Source organism: Puma concolor, chromosome A1 (assembly GCF_028749965.1).
Source record: "Puma concolor isolate L17-30 chromosome A1, mPumCon1.1.hap2, whole genome shotgun sequence".
In the NCBI taxonomy this organism is placed as follows: domain Eukaryota; kingdom Metazoa; phylum Chordata; class Mammalia; order Carnivora; family Felidae; genus Puma; species Puma concolor.
In genome coordinates this window covers 191,500,635-191,525,175 of record NC_141667.1, presented here as the reverse complement: position 1 = coordinate 191,525,175, position 24,541 = coordinate 191,500,635, and the positions used below count along the sequence as shown (strand labels likewise).

The window sequence follows — 24,541 nt, the reverse complement described above, 5'->3', positions numbered from 1 at the left end:
AGGTTGACCTGTCAACATGGAGAGAATAACAGGGACACAAAAATGATGTGGTTTGGTGTGATGATGGTGTGGGAAATAACTTTAGATTCCACTGATATGCTATTTACAACCTAATCTAGCCTCATCCTCTTTATTATTCCTGTTCTTTCTTGCACCTTTCATCTTTTTGCCTGAGTGGGGAGAACCTACCATCTACCTATATGGGTGGGAATGCTTCTGCGTATAAAGTCTCTGATTTTTTCACTGATCAAGGCAAAAACATGCATCCCGTTGTTTAGTTATACAATCTAAATGTAAGCATAAAGAAAACAAAAGCAATGCACACCATGGAGAGGCATGCTAAACTGCTGTTTGTCAGCTTTTTCCAGAACAATGTGTAAAATCTGGAAATTGCCTGTCAGTAATTTGTTCTACTTGGACATTGCATGAAGACCTTAATATTGAAACTGTACTTCACTTCTGTTCAATCTGAAGACTTGGGCCTATGGAAAATAGGTGAAAACAAAATTGTAGTTTAGATTGCTAGGAATAAGGACCCATGTCCTCTTTAAAGAATGACAAGAAAAGTCAGCCATTGATGGGTCAAATTTATTTTTTAAGATCTTAAACCAAATTCCATATTTGTACATGGGAAAGTATTTTCTTTCTGCTCAATTAAAAAAAAAAAAACTACTTGAGTTGCCAACTAAGTAACGGTGAGTCACTGGATTCATTTACTACCAATCTGGAAACTAAGTTGGGGGAAAAGAAAACTGCAACTAATAGCTACGCAGTAGATTTGTGGAAGCACTGTATAATTACAGCACTCACACAACAGATAATCCTCAAATCTGTCCTGAAGTATTTGGCCTTAGGTAAGGGGTCTGATAATTGGTCCAGTAAGTACTATGGCTTTTATGACCAAGCACTAATACTTTGCTTATAAATGCTCAGTTTAGCAATTGGGCACGAGTGCAGAAATATTTGCACAAAGCGAAGGCTCTTGACAAAGTAGTATCTGACAGCTCACATGTCTTAGAAATGATGCAGTGCTTAGTTCTGATTGCATGGGAAGGTGAGTGTTATGGGTTGAATATTTGTGTCCCCTCAAAATTAATTGGTAGCAGCCCTAACCCTCCAATGTGGCAGTGTTTGGAGGGGGGTCTTCAGGAGAATATTTGCTTTAAATGTGGTCATGAGGGATGGGATTATGAAAAAGGAAGAGAGACCATATTTTTCTCTTTCTGCCATGTGAGGATACAGCAAGGAAGAGAGTCCTTATCAGGAACCGAATTAGCTGACACCTCAAATCTTCATAATTCTGAGGAAAAATAGTTGATAGACATTGAATTACAGATCATTACTGGCTACTGTTAAGCTTTTGACTTTCAAATAAAATCTCAGATAGACTAAAACCTCAAAGAAATGTAGAATAAATTAATTTTTCAATTTAGTCTTTTTTTTTTTTCAGAGTTTTGTGTAAGGTACTTTTATAGCATTGGCAATTTTCCAATCACTTTGATATAGATTGTTAGAAATTGTTATTTCAGCTGAAAGTAAAAGGAAGAGCATGACATTGAAGAAAAAACACAAAGATCTTTTTTATTCCAAAATATAGTAATGTATTTTAGGTATGTATAATTCAAACAAAGAATGGATAGAGAAGTATGTGGAATTGGAAACTCAGAAATGTTTGTTTGTTTGTTTGTTTGTTTGTTTGTTTATTTGTTAAGTAGGCTTCATGCCTAGTGTGGAGTGAAGGATCTCAAGACCCTGAGATCAAGACCTGAGCTGAGATCAAGAGTAAGATACTTAACTGACTGAGCCACCCAGGCACCCCAGAAATATCTTCTAAATCAACTTACCTTAGAGACCTTACATTGCACTCATATCTGAAAAATTCAAGATTTTCCAAAATAAGAACTTAAAACATTTCTCAGGTCAGTGTTGAGTATGTCCTTCACCTTTTCTTCCCTAACCATTCTTACTCCTTAGGCAAAATCTCATCAACTTCCCTGGTTTTAGATAATATCCATAAGTTTCTGACTTCCAGATTTTTATCTCTAGATCTCATTTCTCCCCAGAGCTCACACTCGTGTATTCAACTTGCTATTTCACACTTATATTAGGAACTTCAATTCTAATTGGCCCACAGATAATATTTCTTCTCTAATATCTCTAATATTTCTTCTCCAGCTTACTCCTCCTCTGTCTTCTTGAACCCAGTATTTAGCACATTATTTTTCCATTGCTCAGGACAAAACTGTTGGCCTGCCTTTTCTTGACCGCCCTTTTTTCCCCATATTTTCAAGACCTATTGATTCTACTTTCAAAATATATCTTGACCTAACCTATTTCACTTATTCATCTTTGTGCAACACTATTCCAGATCCATTGAGATAGTTGATACTCCTGAAGTTTTAATTTTTCCTTTTAATTTAGGTTCTGGGCCTCTGAAATTTGTGTACCTAGTGTGAGGTTGGATTGTATTTTTTCCCCTCTTTCTCCTTTTATATTTAACAAGTTTTCGTTGCTTTCAATTTTTTTTCCATGCTGATATTGTGAACGTTGAGAATCCAGTCACAGAACTAGCAATTGGCTTCTCTCAGTTTCTGGTTTGGAGGCTGTATCTTTGTCACTCTACCTCCTGAGGTTCAGAACTTCTAGTAAAGTAATTGCTCCAGGTTGACGAATGGTCAGCCTATCCTCACGAAGGTGAGTTTTATGGAGTTTTAGTTGTAAGTAGTTCGCATGAGTCTTGTTCCGTCTTATATAGAGATCTTTTAGCCCATAACCCCCAGAAACTCAGTCTTCTTTACTATCACCTACTTCCTGTCCAGGAGTCCATGGAGCTTGGATTTAAGGTCCACTGTTTTTGTTTTATATTTGATCCACTGATTCTGAGCCTAATTTTGTCTCATTATTTTTATCTGTTAATATTTTATCTGTCTTTGTCATTTGTTCAAGCAGGAGAGTTGGGTTAAGGCACAGACACAGTTATGTGGAAGTCAAGGATTGGAAGTCCTTCCACAGGATTGGAAGTCAAGGATTGACCTTTGGTGATAATCTTTGACTGCAGTGTTTTAATCCAAACAAGTACTTCCAAAGGTGGCATTTCTAGTCTCTAAGGTAGACTGATAGAGGCGGTGTTTTGAGCCAAGAGTAGCTTTACACATCCCTCATATCTCATCATGTCTGCCAGTACCATCAAGAGAACTTGGGAGCAGTTACCTGACTTGAGAGAGGGAAGCAGAGGACATTCTCTTGTACAACTACATGTCTGGAAATATTATTAATGATATAAAACAACCACAGGATGAGTGACTTCACATTGAGTGTTAGCACATTATTACTTTAGCACAGTAGCATAATTTTGTACGCCCCCAAAATTGTTTCTAAAATATCAATGAAAACGTATAGAACAGTAATTGTGTGTCATAACTAAGTGTGATAGATGTTTTCACACATTACATATTTTTATCCTCATTTTATAAATGAAATCTCAAAGGGTTATATTACTTACACAGTTGGAGTAGTTTGGATGTGAGCTCCAGAGTCCAATATATTTCATATTGCTATACTTTTATAGATGAGATGAGAAGCAGTGGGCCCCAAGAGAAAAGATGACTAATGAGACTGATATTAATATCTTTTCCATTTCATTTAGTTCCCCTTATAAATCTTGGCTGCCACCATTCCAGCATTCCTCATTCATTCATTCATTCATTCATTCATTCAACATTCTGTGTCTGCAGTATGCTAGACGTGGTTCTACAAAGTCGAACAAGTCATGGTAATTTACTGTAACTCACTAGAAACACTTGTTCTTCCTGTCTAGCATCCCTTAATAACTCTCAAATACTTTACATATGGCAATAAAATATGTACATATTTTCATCCTTGAATCATTTACAAAATATATCCACTGTTTTTCATATAATTGGCTAATGACTTAAGGAACAGATAAAAACCTCTTTCAGACATTTACTTTTCTTTTTTTTTAGAGTTTATTTATTTTGAGAGGGGCAGAGAGAAAGAGAGAGCTGGGAGGGGCAGAGGAAGGGGTGTGGAGAGAGAATCCCAATCAGGCTCTGCACTGTCAGTTCAGAGCCTGATGCGAGGCTCAATCCCATAAATGGTGAGATCATGACCTGAGCTGAAATCAAGTGTTGGATGCTTGACCGACTGAGCCACCCAGGCACCTCCAGATGTATGCTTTTTGATGGAACTATTTGTCGAAGAAAACAACTTTTCATGTAACGCTGAAGGTCTACATTAAGAATATTTTTATGATCTGGTCAGAGAAAAGTTCTGCACTGCAAATAAGGCATTATAATAAATATTAAAAATTCTCTACAGCAAGGTACATTGCAGAATACTAAATACTAAAATAAATAGCATGGCTCCTGTGCACACAAATTCATGAATTTCTTTTCCCCCTACTACTTGCAAGTGCCTTAAGCACAGATTATGTCTCACCTGTCATTTTTTTTCCCCCACTGGCAATTTGGCACCTGGTGGATGCTCAAAACATATTTTTAGAATGCATTATTTATCGGATGGATGGATATTCTTTGTTATTGGTTGAGTGGATGTACTGTAAGGAAGAACGAATGAATGAAATGATGGCTGTATTTATATGCAACACTCTGTAAGATATTTGATACTTCACCATGTGTCTTTAGAAAAGAAAGCCTGATAGTGTTTTGGGGGACATGTAAAAAAAAGGCCTGATGTATTTTGGGAAGTGTGTATTTACTATTTGGCTTTTATTCCCAGGTTTCAGAAGCATGGGACTACAAATAAATGCCAACTTCCTCTTTTGTATCTTACTGCCAGACAATTTCTGTTATTCCAAATTTGAAAGCATCATCCAAAATCTATATTTTTTCTGTATTTATCTACTTACCTATTGCTTAGATACACAGACTATCAATAAAAGCTTGAAATTATTTTCTTGTACATAGAATTTCATTACAGCGGTACTCACTGTAATGAGCTATTCTGCGATAGAGTAAGTTGTTTTTAATTGTTGGATTAATGTAAGTAATAAAGAGATGCCATATAGCTTTCTACTTTATGATGGTTTTTTTAAATTGTATTTGTATATATCACTTAAAACTGACAATCCCAGAAGAAGCTACTTTTTTTTTTTGTTATAATTTGTACATGGGAAAATGAAACTCAGAGAAGTGAAATGACTTGTCTATTTCACAGGCATGCCAGACATTCTTCTGGGTAGGAAGAGACAATCACTACCTTAAGAGAACTTACAGTCTTGGGGAGTGGGAGGACAAATAAAGAGATAATTACATTATAGTAAGTGGAATTATACTTAATGCATGTACAGGGTGCTGTGAATATGTGTGGGATGTATATTTGTATCAATTTGTTCAGAAGTCTGTGGAACTTCAACCAGTGTATGGTTCCAAGTGCAAGGCTTATTCTACCATAGCCAACCTTTCTCTTCTTTATCTTTTTTTTAATGCTTATTTATTTTGAGGAAGAGAGAGAATCCCAAGCAGGCTCCACGCTCAGCAGCGTAGGGCCTAACATAGAGCTCAATCCCTCAATCGAGAGGTCATGATCTGAGCCCAAATCAAGAATGGGATGATTAACCAACTGAGCCACCCAGGTGCCCCTCCCTCCCTTCTCTTTGATTCAGTCTTAGACCTAGTGGAAGTTGGTTAACAGAAGTAAATATGACAAGTGAGAAATTAAACTTCAAATGAAGAAAAGAGCTGGGTCTTGACAGTGTTGCATTTTGGTATTTTAGAGACTTCTAGAGAAGGTTACTGAATGAAATGGGGGAGTGGGCAAGGAGGACAAGAAAGCAGGACTTCTTAGCAGAAATACTAGTAAACAATTGACTTTAAACTCTAGGCCTGTCTCAGTTGCTTGCTCAGGGAAACCTATCCAGTCTTCCAACACACACATAAGACTTTGTGACTAAGAAAGGGTGAGTTGCATACTTAATGGTACCCTTAAAACTGAGTAGATGATTATGAAGATTTTTTTTTCCTGCTTCTTAATTCACAGCAACTCCTGGTTGAACTAGAGATGACTTTGCTTTCCAGTATCTCTTGACTGAGAATAGAACATTCACGATAATGAAACTCTAGACAACAGAAAATGGATGTACTGTGGAGTTCCTTGGTAATGAGATTTGAAAATAGAATTTTAACTGGAGACTAATATTAGAATATTCCTGAGTAATATCTGACCTTTATGGCTTGGAGCACCAGAGCTTCCTTCCCTTGCGTATTTGCATTTCTAATATCCTGAAGTCATTTCCTGTGTGTCAGTTTTATCACTGCCCCACTGTTTAACTGTGCTGCCTATACCCTCCCTCAAATGTCTGTTCTTTCACCACGAATTTAGGACTGCAGAAATGACGTCAACTTCAGGGTAATTTAAATTCCAGTGATCAAATTTTCTGGTTTCCTGACCACTAGCCTTTCTTTCCTTGTTTCTTCTGTTCCCATTATTTTTTTAGGAGCTGAAAGTTTCTTGATATATAAATATTCCCAGCCCCACTCTTTTTATCTTGTACCTAATTCCCCAAAGGGGTTGCTGCAATGATTCTCGCCTCTTTCCATTATCTCCCTTAAGTCATGGCTGAAGTTTTTGTCCCATCTTAAGAATATGGATTTTCAGCAAAATTGAAAAATATAATGGAAGAGTTCCAGCTTCAATTAAATATTTAGTATTTTATTTGTGAGTCTGTGGATTGTTTCTGCATAATTGTTATCTGATATAATCTTTCCTCATCAAAGTTATAATTTCTTAATTTGTTAAAATCTATATAACATACAAAAATATTTGGTTTTCAGGGGACCTGGCTGAAAGCTGAAGTTTTTTTTTAGTATAATATGTATTTTTAAAATAGCTTTATTGAGGCGTAAGTGTATGTATGTTGTAAAATACACACATTTTAAGAATAGAGTACATGAATTTTGATAAATACATGAATGCAATTACCACCAAAGTCAAGATTTAGAACACATTCATCATCCCTAAAAGTAATCTCTTTTTCCTTTTCAAAGTTCACATTCTATGCACAAACCATGGAACCTCTGAACTACTTTTTTTCCACTATATTTTTTTGTTTTCTATAATGTCATGCAGTTGGAATTGTATAGCATTGCCTACCTGCCCCCCCCCCCGCCTTCTAACATGGTTTCCAAGGTTTCATTTCTTTAGCATTCTCTATTTTACAGATAAATAACTTGGAGAACAGTAATACAAATACTACAAGAAATTTTGCTGAAGATAGATATGGTTTTACAGAAGTCAGTAGACATTTACGTAAGGATCTGTATATACGTGTGTGTGTGTGTGTGTGTGTGTGTGTCTGGAAATGGGGCAATACTGACCCACCCATGTATGTGATTTATTCTTGGAACAGTCTTGCCAGCTAATTTCAGCAAAAGTTAGTGCTGCAAAACATTGTTCTAGTCTTGTATAGGATTAAAAGAGTAACAAAACACAGTATTTGTTCTTATAAAAATTACGGTATAAACATAATTCCATAAGACAAGTAGGGTAGGTGTAATAAGGTAGTACAAAGAAAGTGTGTTGAGCACTTAAAAGAGGTGGGAGGAATTTGTTTGAGATATTAGCACAGGCTTCATTAAAATGATGGTCTTTGGTTAGATGGCCTTTGTGGGTGAATAGAGGTTTGGTGAGTAAAGACGGTGAAAACTGACATGCCAGGCAGAGAAAACTACATGAGAAAAGCCAAAGGGTAGGAATTAGAAGAGTGGAGAACACTTGGGGGAAAAGCTTGGCTCAATAAATATTTGTTGAGTGAATGAAAATTTAATATCCTACTCCCAAAGTTAGTGCTAATAAAGTAAAATTTAAGTGGGTCTGTAATTAATAATCATGTTGGAGGAGTGTGTTGAAATGTAATGGTAAAAAAACCTCACTTCACAGCCTGCACATGTGGCTCCTTGCCTGACTCCAAAGGGCCTCCCTGACCCATGCCTCCTTCCTGTCCTGATAGCTGCTTTTTTATCCTTCAAGGTTGAATTTCCTTTCTGTCTTCCCAAGAAGCCTTCCTTGACTTTCCTCTCCAGAGTCAGCTGCTCCATCACTGTGCCTGCTGTTATTATAGTACTTACACTGAAACCATTCAATTATGTGTAGATCTCCACCACTGAACTGTGAGAAGCTCAAGGGCAGAAATTTTGTTTCACTTGTCTGTGCATAACCAGTTCTTGGATCTGGTAGGTGCTCAACACCATCTAGTTGCAGGACAGAGACATGCTTAGCTGAGTACTGAGTTGATAGTTTTCTCTTCTGCCTTTATGTTATTCCTTCCTTCAGTCTCAGTGTGTAGTTCTTAGTCTCCAGCTGGAAACTGAGCTGTCTATACACATTTCACAGCTCTGTGCTTTTCCATGTTCCCTCAGCCCCCCATGGCCTTAGCCAGTGTCTCCATGGACCTAAATTCTAAACATCTCGTTAGCTGGAGCTCAAAGGCCTCCTTTATCAGAGTGCTTCTCTGATGTCCAGCCAAAGTGTTTTGCCTTCTCTGAATTTACGCGATAATTTTCTATACCACTTTCATGATGTTTTCTATTTTCTAGACCCAAAGTCAGAACCTGAATTTTGTATACTTCGAATCCCCAAAAGGCTACAAGGTGCCCTCAGAATAGACACATTCAAGTTGCATTCAGTGTTTTTTTTTAATTGAGCACAATTTGTCAGGCCCTACGTTGGTGGCTAGCTATTCAATAAATATTTACTTAACAAATGGTTCACTCATCACTTGCTTTGGGGGTAAACTGCAGAGCAACACAGGCTAAATGAAAATGTAATTTGGAGGCAGAAAAAGAGAAAGGAACAAATCAGAAATATATCCTGTAGCAAATTACAGAATTTCACAAAACCATTTGAAATCTTGCTTTGCTTATGAAAATCTCCACAAAAATCTAGCAACCCTGAGAGCAGTTTGAAAAAAATGATAACCTGGAAGAAATAAACGTTTTCTCAACATGGAAGGAGTTTTAGAGAGTTTTGTAGTTTATTTTGTAGTTATGAACGTGTCTTTTCAGTAATTACATGGTGACTAATTTTACATTCAAGCTAACCACTTAACTTTAAATGTATTTGATTCTATAGATCAAGCATAGACTTGGAAGCTTTGAATAGAAAGCTAAGTATGGGTTATAACAATAAGGAAATAAAATTAATCTACTTGGAGTTCTTTTCTTTTATCTAAACAAATAATCAGCTTTTATGATTTCAGGGCCATTCATTCCTCTTTCTTTCCTTATAAAAGCATTCACTCTGGTCACAATTTTCTTCGTCTCTTTTGATTACCTTGGGGACTCAGGCTAACATACCAGGTCTTACTCTCACTAACTTCATGATTCTTTTTCCCTACAAAGCTGAATGTAGTTGAGGACCTTAGCGTAGCACATCCAAATGCGTTCTGCTTCCATAGCAAAGGACTTTCATGTTCAATTTCACCAGGATTTAAAAAGTGAAATATAAATATTTCATTTTAGAATTCTTAAATGTTAACTGAACATTTCGAGAAACAACATCATCTTGTTTGCCCCAGAGGGTCTCAGCCACCCTGCAGACTACCCACCTCCAGGTTAGGGCACCTGAGTCAAAGCTATTCCCAGGATGAATAAGCAAGGCTCTGGAGAAAATGATCAGTGGGGGGCCAATTCACTTTAGAACAGCAATGATGATGCTCTTATTCATAGGTGTTGAAGAAATGGTGATACTTGGCTGGCAGAGTCTTTGTTTACTGATTTATTTCTCCCTCTTTTCTAGGAGATGCAGCAAAAGCTCATACTGTCTGTATAATGCTTCCACAAGCACAGTGAGTAGATACATTACTATTTTCTCATTAACTTGTCTAATATTTTGTGTCCCTTTAGCCAATGCCTACTTCTTCTGCATTCCTCACTGAGATCTTTTTCTTGTCTCTAATGTCCCTCTCAAAAATGGAAGCAGCTTTCTATGTCAAGTATCTACTATTTTCCTTTTTTTTTTTTTTTTTTTTTTTGATTGCTCATGGTTGCTCTACTTTCTAAGCTCATTTTTAAATGGCAGAGAACATGGGGGATTTTCTCGGAACTCTTCAAGATTGACAAAACCAGCACTTTGTAAATAGTTTTATCTTGTGTATACTTGGAAAAATTCTGCACTTGCATCAGAGCCCACCACATGCCCTGGGAAAAATTTCAGAAAGAGCTTGCCTTGTGCTGTAGATGTGCTCTGAACGGGGAAGGATCAGTGAATGTTTGTTGAATGAACGAGTGAGTGAATAAGGAACACAAATGAGAGCTAGCCCTACTGAACACACAGGAAGGCCATTCATGTTTTAGAACAGAATCTAAGATTGTAAATACTATTACCGTCTGGCAGACTGTGTCCTGATTATGTTAACATAGTCTTAGCCACAGCGGTTTGAAGATAGAGCTTGTTCTGAATATGTGGTCAACTGAGAATATGATTCTTAGTGAAAGGATATCGTGTGATTTTAGATCTCCTCTACAGTCTTCTTTTATTTATTTTTAACGTTCTAATTTTTTTGATTTTGAGAGAGAAGGAAAAAAGAGAGTGAGATAAAGTATGTGAGAGAGCAGGGGAAGGGCAGAGGGAGAGATAGAGAGAATCTCAAGCAGTGGGGCTTGATTCCATGATTTGGGATCGTGACCTGAGCTAGAATCAAGTCTGAAGTTCAACCAACTGAGCCACCAGGTGCCCCCTACAGTCTTCTGTCAAAACAACTCAATTTTATGTGTTTGATTATTGTAAACTTAATTTTTTATAAGTAGGTTACAAATATACTGTAAATAATAACATAAAAATGCAGGAAGACTAAAGAAACACTACCTTTTACATAGTGAAATACAGTCAAGCTGATTAACATGCCATCTGCTGACTTTGTTACTATTTTTTTGTGTGTTATGAGAACATCTGGAATCTACTGTCTTAGCAAATTTTCAATATTTAGTAAGTATTATTAACTATAGTCATCACGCTGTATATTTAATCTGTACACTTAACTCATCCTGTGTAACTGCAACTTTGACCAACATCTCCCCATTTCTTCTACCTTTCCTTTCTCTGGTAACCATGGTTCTACTCTCTGCTTCTCTGTATTCAACTTTTTTAGATTCCACATAGAAGTGAGATTTCTGTGTCTGGCTCATTTCACTTTGCAGTCATCATTTCACTGTGTATGTGTGTATGCTCATCATGTTGTACAACTTAAACATACGCAATTCTTATTTTAAAAAGCTCTATATTTTACGAGTCCCTTTATATGAAAAATTAGAAAAGGTGAAGGTTTAATGACAGAAAGCACATCACTGGTCACCAAGGCCAGGAAGCGGAGGAAGGGATTGATGACAAACGAATATGAGTGAACTTTTCGGGGTGATGGAAATGTTTGATATTACGATGGTGGTGGTCTTGACACCATGCACATTTAAGGCTGTACACATAAAATTAGTGAATTTTATTATATGTTAATTTTACCCCATCACAACTAATTAATAAAGTGAAAAACAAAGGAAATAAACAAATACATCTTTGTTGTTTGGAAAAAAATAAGCAAAAATAAACACTGACTGTGGAGGTTGGCACTGGAGGAGAATCTCATGGTGGAGCTGCCCTCTGAGGCTTTCACCATCACCTTGGGATTATTTGCTGTCTCCATTATAGCCTCCAGGGACCCCGCTTATCCTTCAACTTTCTGGTCCCAATTTAGAGAAATGACCTTGCTCTTGCTTTACTAATAGCTTAACTGAGACATGGTAGAATATTTTTTTAATATTGATTATGAAAAAAATCAGGAATGAAAAGGAAAACAATCACAGAACAACACTTTGAATCTTCTCGATAGTAACATACTTGCATCTTGTTCTCTGCATCAGAGGATGGAAAATTTTTTCTGTAAAGGACCAGGTCGTAGTAAATATGTTTGGCTGTGGACCATGCTATCTCTGTTGGGACTGCTCAGCTTTGCAGTGGTAGTGTGAAACCAGCCGTAGACAATGTATCAATAAATGGACTCCAACAAGGTATTAGGAGATCAGGCAGGGCCAAATTTTGCCTGCATGCAAAATATATATTTGGTTTGAGGTTATGTCTTTTCTTTGGTTCAATGACATGAAATATTCAGGGTGCCCCTGAATATCACTCTCTACAGTCTGAATTGTGCCCTACCTTTGTAAATGTAAAAAAAAATCATAATCTTGTCAAAAAATGATACAAGAACTGAAACATCATTGGAAGATGCAAACACATCTAGTTAAGAACCAGAGACTCGTTTCCTCATGAAATTTTTAGAAACCTAATACAATTATTCTTGTTACTATTAGATCTGTTGTTTATTCAAGACAGAGCATGCACATGTGGGTGCATATTTGCTTTGGGTTTCTCAGGGAATCTTGTATAATGTAGAAATAGTTTACTGCTGGGGTCAGATTCATGTATGGTATAGAAGGCCGGAAGGGCCGGATTAAGGTTCGGGAAATGGGGGTTTATAAATCACCTCTGTATGTATTGTACCTACATTCCCACATCAGCTGTTACTGAAGCTGTTGTACACAAAGTCAGTCCTAAGCAGATCACTTTTTTAACAGAACAAACAAGAACCCAATCCACCTCTACTATTATTCTGAGCTTTCACTCCAAGTCAAAAGCTTAGGTCAATGTAGAATGAAAGCCTCTGATTCTTCTCTGTGCCTTTTGTAGTTAAAACTGACTTAGCAGCGGTGGTGTCCCAACAACTTTCAGGATGGTTCCTGCAGCAGGTGTGTGTACCCGTCTTATTCCAGACAAGCAGTCATCAGGTTAGCTCACTGGAGGTTGTATGCCCACATCATTTCATAGATCTGCACATCAGATGTGGTCTCATGAATCTGTGCATCTGGTCGCCTCTTGTCTCTGCATGTCTGATGCCTGCCTGTGTTCCTCTGACACATCTCCATCATTGTGATTATTATTATTTGGGGGGAGGGCACTTTCTTACTCTCTGTCACCATAAGATGCTCCAGGCTCATCTTGTATATTTACCGTCTCAGTCCATGAAACTGCTATTTCCCTTTCATTCCAAGGACCCTTGGTTCATTTTATGGGATTATGTGGATGTATTTCACAATATCTGGATGCAAGGTGTGACAAATAGCATTTTTCACTTAGGACTAAAAATGGTGTGTGTGGGGGGCTCCCTCTTGAAACCTTCTGTTGAGCACTGTCTTTCCAACACTTGTGTTAAGGATGGAGGTTGGTGGTGGGAGGAAAGTATGTACTCACAAGTTTTCAGGTTTTCCCAAAGAGGCACCACTGGTGTTGAGGAAATGCCTTGCCATTTAAAATTTCTCATCACTGTGTATAAATGAAAGAAAAGGAAGGACAGTAACCCTGCGATCTCTACCATCTGCTCCCACCCCTGACCTCTGAGCTTAGCAGGCTCACCAGATATGACAGTGGATGATGAGAGCTGCTTCATGAGACAACTTGGACTTGGAGTCTTTAAACTGAGATGCTAAGGGCAGCCTAGCAGGGTTTTATATACTATTACTTGTTGTCTGCATTTTGTACTCTACGGTGTGTAGGCTGGGGCTGGTGACTGGATTCAGTCTCCTGATTTGGTGGTTAGTGTTGTGATTCTTTATAGGAATGAGAGGAATAAAGGGTATAATAATATTATGGAAAAGGACTTGATGACTTACCACATGTGGGATAAATGGGGAAGGGAAGAATGAAAAACAGACCTTTTCTGGCTAACTGTGCTTGGTGATACTTGAATAAAAATGCGGACCTTAGGCATTGTTGTAGGGTCTACCAGAAGGTTGGAAATGTATATTTGAAACTCAAAGAGGTCTGTTTGAATGGATTCAGGAGCCATTTTTATGGGCACCATGGTGAATTCTTTTCTTCCAGGGGTCTGACACATGCCTTGAAAATTTTAGTATGTATGCTGGAAATAGTAATATATGGATGGATTTTACTTCAAAAGGGATACATGAGTTGAATATGAAGACACTTTAAAGAATAAAACTCAATTTATTCACTCATTTCTTTTTAGAATATATGAGTGTTAAAATCAGGATGTAAATTGCAGCAGCAACAACAAAAAAGATTGGTTCAATGAACTGCCAGCTACAAAGTTATGAGCATGTGCTCTCTGCTCATGTGAGAATTACTGTGATTATAGGAGCTATTAGTAAATTGCATATTTTAAAAAGTATAAATTACTTTTTCTTGATAAATGTGGAAGTTATTTCAGGGTTATATTTATATTTCATTTACAAGTTACTTTTCTTGAGAGATGTAACTCTTATTTTGCAGTTTTATTTTTGTTTCATTGAACAGATAGTAATAGTCAACAGTTTATAACTATAAACTATTAGTGCTTCTGGTAAGTGGCATGAATTAACTGCTGTAATTATATCTATGCTGATTGTTCCTGTCAGTTCAACTCACTGAACTGGAGAGAAAAGCCTTTTCTGTATCATTTGTACAAAATGTTGGAGGATAGTTTCAGTATAAATCTATAAAGGAGACAACTGAGAAGTTAAATTAGAAATTGTACTTCTTCTAAAGGAGATTTAAAAATAAGTCCTACATTCATGGGCAGGAAGCTCCAAGATGACTTTTATTTTTCTGTAAGGTGTCCCTGAACAGGATCGAGGATAAGGTGTGTAATTAAGTGTACTACACCCACAGCGCAAGGAAATGGGTTGTTCTACTCTTTCTGTGCCCACCAACACCATTTCCATCACGCCTTTTGCTGATTATTGACAATGGCACAGAGATATGACAAATGTGTAGCTATGGCTCTTCTCTCCTGGACAGATGGCAGACATGGCCTAATGATCATTGTAGCTCTGATGTTTTCCACTGTTGGCTCAGAATTCTTCTACACATAGTGGTCCAAATGATTTGAATTGAAACACATAACAGAACCTAGTAGCTATCTTTGTGCAAGAAGAAACACAAACTCATAAGAACACCAGTGGATTTGGGAACCACAATTGGATTTATCCAAAACAGGAATAGTCGAGAACTGGATGAGTTTCCAGAGCAGGCATTTTCTGATTGTGCCCTTGATTCAGTTATTGTAATTTATCTTTTTTTTTCCAAAATTTAAAATGTTTATTTTATTTTTGAGAGAAAGAGAGAGTGTGAGTAGGGGAGGGGTGGAGGGAAAGGAGGCACAGAATTCGAAGCAGGCTCCAGGCTCTGAGCTGTCAGCACAGAGCCCAAGGCAGGTCTCGGACCCACAAGCAGTGAGATAATGATGCTTAACCGACTGAGCCACCCAGGTGCCCTGTATAATTTATCTTTCTGCTATTAAGTACTCCTTTTAAATATCAGCACTTTAGAATTTAAAGTTCATTAAGATTTTACCAATTTTTATTATTTTAGTGAGAACCCAAGTTGGGGAGGGGAAGAGAGAGGCGGGGGACAGAGGATCCCAAGTCGGCTCAGAGCTGACAGCTTCAGCACTGAAAGCAGTGAGCCGGATGCAGGGCTCAAACTCATGAACTGCTGAAGCTCAACCAACTGAGCCACCCGGGTGCTCCTTGCCAAAATCTTTTTTTTTTTTTTTTAATTTTTTTTCCTCCGTTTTTTATTTTTATTTTTGGGACAGAGAGAGACAGAGCATGAACGGGGTAGGGGCAGAGAGAGAGGGAGACACAGAATCGGAAACAGGCTCCAGGCTCCGAGCCATCAGCCCAGAGCCCGACGAGGGGCTCGAACTCACGGACCGCGAGATCGTGACCTGGCTGAAGTCGGACGCTTAACCGACTGCGCCACCCAGGCGCCCCCCAAAATCCTTTTAATAAGCTTTGTATCATCGCCACTTTCGACAGGATTCCATTCAAATCTGTTTTGGTCACGCTTAGCAGCAAGTTGGCCAAATCTTAAGCCCTAAGACAAAATCAACCAGAATTTCTCAGGACATTATTATACTTTTCATGTCAATGAAGACTTACACCCAAAGAAAGAAGAGAGGAAAAAATGGCAGTTTGGCAGTGTTCTCCACTCCATGGATTCAACATCCTTTTCCTCTCTATCCCAAATGAACAATGTTCTCTGGCTGTTGACTGGGAGAGGCCTGAGGCACAGTGCCAAAGGGATCTAGAAGATTCTGTCTTTCCAAATGTGGGTTAATAGTAAGCAGAGGTCCAATGGCCTGAGTTTCAGTCTTTAGTCTTGGTCTTGCCATTAACCAGCTTTTATGTGCCCGACTTTATCTGTAAAATAAAAGAATGTTATAAAAAACATCTTAAATACATAATTTTTACTTCTGAATTCCTTCTAGCTTCCTTTTCCTGCTCTCTCTGTTAAATAGAGCATAAGCTTTGAACCACACAGAATTGGCCAAGTTTTAAATCGAGGGACAGTATGAAGCCTTTCCATACTTTTCCTTTGTATTCTTTACAGAATTGTAAAGAATTGGTATTGTTTTTATTTTTTTCCACCTTTAAGCAGTACAGAAAAAGGTGAATACCCTTAGGTAAAGAAAAGACAAACACAAGAAAGCAAGTTTCCTAAAGACTAAGAAAAGGGCATGAACAAAAAACTTATAGAAGAATAAATATACTTGGACAGACATGTGGGAATATGTTGAAGCTCAGTGGTAATACCAATTCATAAAATAATTTTTCAAGCACCAAACTAACGTACATTTTAAAAGATAATAGTTTGATTAATGCTGGAGTTCCTGGGTGGCTCACTTGATTGAGTGTCAGACTCTTGATCTCAGCTCAGATCTTGATCTCAGGGTTGTGAGTTCGAGCCCTGCTTTGGGCTCCTTGCTGGGGGTGGAGCCTACTTAAAGAAAATAGTATGCTTAATGCTGATGAGATAGGGGTGAGATTTATATTTGCTAGTCAGTGTAAATTAGTAGAATCTGTATGGAAAATAATTTAGTAATATGTAACAAGGGTCTATTGGGCCCATTGTTTTCCCCTTTTAAGATTTATATTAAGCATCCATTCAGAAAGTTGAATAAATATTTCTGTTAAAATATTAGTAAGAGTGAAATACTGAAAGCATCATAAATATGCAGCAACAGAGAGTTAAATAAATTGTGTCAATGGGATACCATATAACATGGTCATTTGAAATGACATTAAAGAATAGTTAATGTTAACTGAACAAAATTGCTCTACAGTAGAGTCTATCAAAAGCATATTATTTTAATTATATATAACATATATATAAATGGAAGATAATATATTAACATTAATCACTGTTAAGTGATTTTCTCTGAGGGATGGATGTAGAAATGTTTTCAAATTTCTCCTTTAACTTCATTCTGTGTTCTTTAGTGTAGAAATGAAAATGTATGTCTTCAATAAGAACACTAAAATATAGTAAAAAGTAATATGTAGGATTTTTAAATACAATTTTTAATTTTTAAATTGGTAATATGTCAAATTATAACATACCTAACAATTTCAGTGAACATATTGTGTCAGAAAATTTCCAAATTCCAACTGCACGAGCACAAAATATGATTTGTTACTACCAATTATAAAGAATTAAGAGGAGATATTCTGGGGAGAGGAGGAAATTTAAAATGTAAACAAAAAATATTGCTATTTCTATCGAGAAAACAAATGAAAAGATGACAAAAAGATACTCTCTGTATTTTCCCTGGTATAGTTTTCTCTCTGGGAGTGAATTATTTTGTCAGCAGCCTTAATTCTCTAAGTCAGTTGGGATGACTTTTCATTGTCCTTTAGTGAAATACTGGTCCAGTGATCTAAAAAGAGATACAGCAGTATCCAGTGTGCCTCACTAAGAAGCTTTGATATTCCTTCATATAGTTTCTTAGGAGGAACAGCAATATTACTTGGGGCCTGTCAACTTTTCCTTATTTTTAAAAATAAATATTAAAATAAATTTTAAGTATTTTTAAACTAATGTGTTCAATCAAAACTGCCCCAATATTGTAAAATTTCACAAGTAAATTCTTAAAAGAAAGGTTTATCACTTTGTGTTGATTTCCAATGAAGCTCAGATTTGAAATGTAAATACTGTTTTTAAAGACATTACAAGTAGATTGGGGATTTTACCCCACATCCCTTTCAATCACAGGAAGTTGCTTCTTCCAGTTTTACAGTGACTCATTTTAACTCACAACTAAATAAAACAAAGAACGCTGTAGATCTGAACTATAGCGACCTAATCTTGAAATTATTAAAAATACATGAACCAGATGGCAACCCTCCAGGGTACATCATCTGACGCAGATATCAGATTAGAAGTTTTCTTTCATAAGCAGACTGTTTAATACCACACTTTATTTAGATCTCCATTAAAGAACTGTGCCTTGAATGTGAAATTGTCTAGAGGCCAATTACTTAAGGGCTTGACCCAAACTATAGGAAATAAAAAATGTATTAGCCAATCTGTAACAAACAGAAGTGCTCATTAAATTAATATTAGTACAAAAACAATACACAGTACCATCCATAAAATATGCATTGGCTTGTGAAGGCATCATGTTACCTCATTGGAAGGCTTTTAAAAACAATGCATGTTGGGGCGCCTGGGTGGCGCAGTCGGTTAAGCGTCCGACTTCGGCCAGGTCACGATCTCGCGGTCCGTGAGTTCGAGCCCCGCGTCAGGCTCTGGGCTGATGGCTCAGAGCCTGGAGCCTGTTTCCGATTCTGTGTCTCCCTCTCTCTCTGCCCCTCCCCCGTTCATGCTCTGTCTCTCTCTGTCCCAAAAATAAATAAACGTTGAAAAAAAAAATTTAAAAAAACAAAACAAAAAAAAAAAAAACAATGCATGTTGAGCAGCTGCTGTATTTTGGATGTGAATATTTCAGCCTAACAGGCTTATTAAGGAACTCACGTGTTGTAACAAATCTATAAGGTAGCTGGAAGATATTTCAAGAGATTTGGGCTTTGTTTAAGCTGTTTTGCGGGGGTAGGGTGGAGGAGAGGGAACCAAGGCTACAAACTGAGTCCTTTGCAAAAATCACAGATTGTAGCAGAGTGGCATGAAAACTTGCCTCCTGACTTAATTCTTTTCTGACACACCAAATTATCCCAACTAACACTCAAGTTCCTCTTTGTGAATGAGCAACAGTCATGTTAGTCAGGGAGCCTTGGATTCAACCTGAGGATTATCTGTTCTACCCAGTGTTTGTTAGTTTGCTTCCCTTTGTGGGTCTGTTGTTATTCAACAGCTTTCTTTTGGCCCTAAAACAAGGAATTGTGACTGAACATACTCATCTTCTGTCTGTTGGTGCTGCCCAAACACAATGAGAATATGTAGCCTTTCTTTTACACACTGCCCAGACGCTTAAAAAAAAAAAAAAAAAATCAATTAGAACTGCATCAGCAATGTCAGGTTTATTCACATTCAAGAGAAAGCAGTCTGCTCAAATTTCTCTAATTTTTTTTTAACAAATTAGTTTTTTGTTTAAGTTCATTTAATTATTTTGAGAGAGAAACAGACAGCGTGAGTGAGGGAGGGGCAGAGAGAGAGGGAGAGCCAGAGAATCCCCAAGCAGGCTCCCTGCTGCCAGCACAGAGCCTGACATGGGGCTCAAACTCACAAAATTGTGAGATCATGACCTGAGCTGAAATCAAGAGTCGGACACGACTGACCGAGCCACCTAGGTGCCCCAAATTTCTCTAATTTTTACAGTTGGCTAGGAAATATCTTTTCAGTTAGTAATTGTTTCTTTAATATTTTATAAAATGAATGCTTATTGTAAAAATCCGGAAAGAGGAAAAACATCCATGTCATACAATTGTTAACCCTTTGATAAATTTCATTTAATCCTTTAAGTATGTATATATACTTGTTGGCCTGGTTTATTCAAGTGATTAAAAAACATGTCCTGATCATGGACAATGTGCTACACATTTGAGAAAGACTGAATAATGTGTATGTGTCTGTGTCTACAAGCACACTATCCTCCAATGACTTACAGTTTAGTGAAGAGATGTAGTACAGAAAATTCTATTTGGGTAATAACACTACATATATAATAAATAGTTATATAATAGATATGTATCTTGCTTTCTTCACAGTAAAACATAGTGAGCATTTTCCCACTTTATTAAAATTTTGTGACACTATCATGTAAAAGTTTATAATATACTATGTGTGTTTTTTGTTTTATTAGACATTTCCCTGATAATAAATATATGTTTTTTTATTTTTATAAATTATTAAGAAATGAAATTTGGTACTTACATTGTTCTTTTCTTTGTATTTTAGAATAAGTTTTTAAAAGGTGACTTTATGGTTCAAAGCTCAGAAAATTTCAAAGTTTAACACAACTGATTCACTATTTTTCAGAAAGCCTATGAAAACTTATAATATTGTCAGAGTATATTAGAGTGGCAATCATACTACTTCTCCACCAACTTTGTTATTTAAAAAAATTATTGCTAACACTTTTTGTTGAAAATAGTAAATCCTTATAATAATTTACATTATTAGTAACTTTATTTAAAATGTGTAGCACATATATAAGTATATAAATTTATATTTTGTATATATGTATATATACAATTTGTGTTTGATTTTAGCAGATTATTAGTTGATGCTTTTGCTTAATATTTTTTTGGAATCCATTTCATTGCAAATGGCAAGATTTCATTCTTTTTAATGGCTGCATAATATTCCATTATATATATATATATTTTTTTCTTTTTTAATGGCATCCTTTTTATCCATTCATCAATTGATGGACACTTGGGTTGCTTCCATATCTTGGCTATTGTCAGTAATGCTGCTATAAACATAGGGGTGCACGTATCCCTTTGAATTAGTGTTTTTTCATTTGGGTAAATACCCAGTAGTGCAACTTCTTAGGGTACTTCTATTTTTAAGTTTCTGAGGATACGCCATACTGTTTTACACAGTGGAACAGTTTGCATTCCCACCAACAGTGCACAAGGATTCCTTTTTCTCTACATCCTCACCAACAACTGTTCTTTCCTGTGTTTTTAATTTTAGCCATTCTGACAAGTGTGAAGTGATATATCATTGTAGTTTTGAGTTGTTTTTCTCTGGTAATAAGTGATGATGGGCATCTTTTCATGTATCTGTTGGCCATGTGTATGTCTTCTTTGGAGAAATATTTGTTCATCTGTCCATTTTTTAAATTGGATTACTTGGACTTTTTGTTGTTGAGTTTTATAAGTTATTTATATGTTTGCACACTAACTCTTTACTGGATATGTCATTTACAAATAGTTTCTCCCATTCCATAGGTTGCCTTTTAGTTTTGTTGATTGTTTACTTCACTTTGTAGAAGCTTTTTATTTTGATATAGTTTCAATAGTTTATTTTTGCTTTTGTTTCCCGTATCTCAGGAGATAAATCTAGAAGGAAGTTGCTATGGCCAATGTCAAAGAAGTTATTGCCTCTGTTCTCTTCTAGGATTTTTATGGTTTCAGGTTTTTAATCCATTTTGAATTTATTTCTGTGTATGGTGTAAGGAAGTGGTCCAGTTTCATTCTTTTGCTTGTTGCTGTCCAGTTTTCCCAGCACCATTTGTTGAAGACACTTTTTTCCATCGGATATTCTTTCCTGATTTGTCACAGATAAATTGACCATATAATTGTGTTTTTTCCCTGTATTTTCTATGCTATTCCATGATCTGTGTGTCTATTTTTGTGCCAGTATCATACTGTTCTGATTACTATAGCTTTATAATGTAACTTGAAGTCCAGAATTGTGATGCCTCCAGATTTGCTTTTTTTTTTTTTTTTTTTAAAGATTGCTTTGGCGATTTGGGGTCATTTGTGGTTCTATACAAATTTTAAGATTTTTCCAGCTCTTTGAAAACTGTTGTTGGTATTTTGATAAGGATTTTTAACCACTGAACAGTTATTTTGGAGGATAGGGTTGAGGGGCATGAAATGATGATCATGATTAATGAGAAATCTCAAGGCTCTGAATATTTCTAGTTAAACATTCACTCAGCAAATAGGGAGCCCATCATTAAGTCTGGGAGAGTAAATTGTAATGCATGAAATGAAATAATAACTTTTGATATTCAGTGGTTTTTAATATCTAATTTTTATTTTGTTTTGGTTGAGGAAATATCTCATGTCGCCATCAGTTTCCTTATGACTTCAAAGAAATAAATGAACTTTCTTTTGTAATGTTGCTGATTTAAAGAGACAATATACTTTTCTAGCTATTGACATTTGGTTATTACCACTGTGCACATACTGCATTTTAGAAACCACTTTTCTTCTTTTCTGTTTTTGAGACTGAAGAGAAATTGCATTTGCCCACATTCCCACACTGTGACCAGAAAAAAGAGAAACAAATATAAAATGTTTATCTAAACTCACGTTTGGAGAAAGTGGTTTTTTAGACACAAACAGAGAAAGATTTTTTTAACTGGCTAATATGACGCAGGGCAGGATAATTCTGTAATATATTAATAATGTATTTTTTTTTTACTTACTTTTCTAGCACAAAATCCTGTAGATTATTTAACCAAACAAAAAACGTTCTCTTCAGTAGAGCATAGATTTTATTTTTCCATTTTTTGGTCTGTCTCTTTCTCTCTCTAAGGATTCTCTGGTTCTTCAGAAATTCAGACCAAAAAGCAGGTTTCCAGTGATAAGAGCTGCAGTCCAAGCGGAACAATAATGTATCCTTAATATTCTGAAAAGTAGGCCCTTTGCCATATGTTGTCAATTCCATGGAAGCAAATAAAATGATACAAATTGTTATTATAAAATTCTTGAGTTTTATTCTCAGATTAGGATCATGATAGATTATTAAAGTGAAATGTATGTTAATATTAAATAGTTCCATATGGTATGCATCAGTCACAATAGAGATGAAACCTTTTTATTCTATGCATTCTATATTTAAATACAAATTTGTTAAACATATTCAAACGATACTTACAAATAAAGTAAAAATATAGTATTATTTTAACTTTTTACCTTACCTCCATTCACTTCCTTCTCTAGATGTAACCATTGTTAAAATTTAGCACATATGCTAGAACTTTTTCATATCATATAGGCAAAGAGGAAGAGATAAATACACCTATATATAGTTCTAGGATTTTAAAAGAATATGAGATCATACCATATCTATTTTTCTGTAAAAAATATTTTTTTACTTAAAATATGTCTTGATATTTGCTAATATAGACATTTTAAGTGCTCGTGGTTCTTTTTAAGGATTACCGTTTTTATTGAAGCCATCCCCTGCTAGAGTAGACACCTGCGTACACAGCCTCTGCTAGGAATTGGGATACGAGAAGCATGAGTTGAATAGAAGCAGCAGCCAACTCCACGCTACAGAGCCCTGAGGAGGCTTTGAAGCCTACTCTCTGTGGAGATGTATTCTTGTTTCATATTTTAGCAATCCTTATTCCTTTCTTTGAACATCCTCTGAAATCATAACTTGTCTGCTGTCCTGTTTTCTTCCAGATACATTCCGTAACTATTTGGTCAGCTGTCCCAGGCTGCAGTGATTTTTATGATGTCCCTCCTTCTGTCAGAGGACTTTCACAAATCCCAAATGATCTGTTAGTCTTTACCTTCTGGAGCTGCTTTTTCATTTCCGGAAGGCCACTCGAGTCATGATAAACCTTGCCCTTTTCACACCCAGCCTGTTGCATTTCCTTCTTTCTCTTTGAAGGAGGTCCAGCGTTCTCACTTGCATACTTTTGATATCCAGTAGTGTTGATACTGTTTGCCAGAACACAAAGTAAATGGCAGGAAAAGAGGCCTCAGCTGAGTAAACAACACTTGTTGTGGAATATCCTCGACACTGGGTAAAATGATAGAGTACTCTTGGCTGCGACGCTTAGGATTTTGGCTGGGATCCTCTGTAGAATATGGCTCACCAGTTCTCACTGACTGAGAACTCAAGGCATGGGAAAAACACAAATACGCATTCAGTGACACATACATATTGTTTACCATAAAGGGTTATGATACACAAACACATCATATACACATATTTATGTATTACATGTCAGTAAGATACTTCAAAGATAGAATTAGCACACATTAGTGTTGTGTGGGCATGGTCGGTGTACTCACATATACATGTGTGTATGTATCTTTGTGTGTACGTGTGGATATGTTTGTAGCACACATTTCTGAGTGAAAATGCTGGGTAAGAGGTGATGAGGGGCTTGCCAGATTGGTATTGCACAAATAGAAACTAATCTTTCAGGGCGCCTGGGTGGCTCGGTCGGTTGAGCGTCCGACTTCAGCTCAGGTCATGATCTCACGGTCCGTGAGTTCGAGCCCCGCGTCGGGCTCTGTGCTGACCGCTCGGAGCCTGGAGCCTGTTTCCGATTCTGTGTCTGCCTCTCTCTCTGCCCCTCCCCTGTTCATGCTCTGTCTCTCTCTGTCTCAAAAATAAATAAACATTAAAAAAAAATTTTTTTAAAAAAAAGAAACTAATCTTTTTATTGCTCAGTTCACTAATTCTGGGGATATTAACATTATAAGCTAGCTTGTTATAAACCTACTCTCTCAGAGAGACTACCCAGAAAATATAGACAAAATTAAAGGAAAATATCTGTCAGAAAGTCTCAGAGGGCTAC

General features: G+C 36.6%; 1 long non-coding RNA gene across 2 annotated transcripts in view; it reads left to right on the top strand.

Annotated features, from left to right (window-relative positions):
- LOC147584693 (uncharacterized) overlaps positions 1–24,541 on the top strand; it is a 541,543-nt gene that overhangs the window by 143,242 nt on the left and 373,760 nt on the right. For both annotated transcript variants that reach the window (XR_015252582.1, XR_015252581.1), the window contains one exon: positions 9,775–9,823. This is a non-coding gene — a long non-coding RNA (uncharacterized LOC147584693). The remainder of the gene's footprint in view (positions 1–9,774; positions 9,824–24,541) is intronic.